The sequence below is a fragment of the Camelus ferus genome, chromosome 2 (genome assembly GCF_009834535.1).
Source record: "Camelus ferus isolate YT-003-E chromosome 2, BCGSAC_Cfer_1.0, whole genome shotgun sequence".
Classification (NCBI taxonomy): domain Eukaryota; kingdom Metazoa; phylum Chordata; class Mammalia; order Artiodactyla; family Camelidae; genus Camelus; species Camelus ferus.
Genome location: NC_045697.1, coordinates 70,138,011 through 70,139,555, shown reverse-complemented (window position 1 = coordinate 70,139,555; position 1,545 = coordinate 70,138,011). Strand labels below are relative to the sequence as shown.

The following is a 1,545-nucleotide window of genomic DNA, read 5'->3' as shown; positions in this document are numbered from 1 at the left end:
CCTTTGGGCTTCCCCTCCCTCCGGAGGTGATGGTTCTTCCCCCGACCCCCTCTGAAGTCCTGTACTGGTGGCCTCTCCCATCTCACACTTGTTGCTTCCACGTTGCAGGCTTAGCTCTAGACGCATTTTATTTGCTTGGGGGGGGGGGGGCTTGTTCTTTCTTGCTCCAGGGTCATTCCTTCTCCCTGTGCTATTCTCATGATCTGGAATGCTCTCTATCTCCTGGCCTTTCACCTCCAACTCCTTTTTAAGCTTTGATCCAATGTCACTTCTTCTTTTCACTCCTCTTGACCTACACACCCATATACACACACATATATACACATACACACACTCACATGCACACATATACTCACAAACACACACATACACACACACGCACGAAATGTGTTTCATGGTTTCTTGCTGAAACAAACTCCTAACCCATTTAAGCATAACACAAATGACAAAACAAGGTAAAAATGTGCTCTAAAGGAAATGAAATCATAGTATTCACGTTTGGCTTTTCAGATGCAGTGCTAACTCTACATTACAAAGAAATCCACTAGTCAATTTAGGAAAACAGAGAGGCAAGAGGACTGAAAATAGATATAATAATAAAGGGGCATCTATAAGAGACAGATATTTTTTTCAACTTAGGAAGATCAAGGTTGAAAGGAAATACAATTAACGTCTTTAATATGCTGCAGGATGTGGACAAGTTAAGGAGGAATTGTTTGTCTGATGTTGGTGTAAATGCTTAGGTCTTTAACAATATGATCTTTGTGGATGTACTGTCTATATCTAGCTTATAAAAATGTATCCACACCAAGAAATAGATTTTTTTTTAAATTATTCAAAGGTTGCAAGTTGAAAATATTAATAGATACATGTAAAGCTTATAAAAATCATAGGCTTGGAGGACAATGACATGAAAAGATAATATCTCATCCTCTCATGAACTAGTCCAGAGTCTTAATGTATTAGAGCGTTCTTAATTCTTGCAATATCCTCATCTACATCAGCTTTCTAACTAGTGCTCTCCCTTTCAACCATACCCCTTCCCAATCCATTCTCCACAAGGCAGCTGGCATGTTCATTTCATTTATTTTTTTCTATATATATATTTTTTAATGGAGGTACCAGGGATTGAACCTAGGACCTCATGCATTGTAAGCATGCGCTCTACCACTGAGCTATTAGCCTACCCCCAGAATGTTTGTTTTAAATTCAAGAGGCCCTAGGGAGGATATAGCTCAGTGGTAGAGCGTGTGCTTAGCTTGCATGAGGGTCTGGGTTGATTGAATGTCCATTACCTCCATTAAAATAAACAGATAAATAAAAACCTAATTACCTCCCCACCAAAAGAAAATTTTTTTTAAAAAAAACTTAAAATAAAATATGCAGATCCTTTCTCCTTTACTTAAGCGCTTCAGGGGCCTTGTCATCATCCCTGCCATAAAGGACAGCCTCCCCACCATGACTTACCCTGCAGCCCACGATCCCGTCTCTTCCTGCATTCCTCCCTACTCCTGTCTCTCCCGAGCCCTCTGGCTTTGGCATGGG

The 1,545-nt window shown here is 40.5% G+C and overlaps 1 non-coding gene across 1 annotated transcript; it reads right to left on the bottom strand.

The window, feature by feature from the left end:
- Positions 1–1,113: 1,113 nt before the first annotated feature.
- On the bottom strand, positions 1,114–1,191 carry TRNAC-ACA. The gene has a single exon. It is a non-coding gene; the product is annotated as a tRNA-Cys (tRNA).
- Between the last annotated feature and the right edge of the window lie 354 nt (positions 1,192–1,545).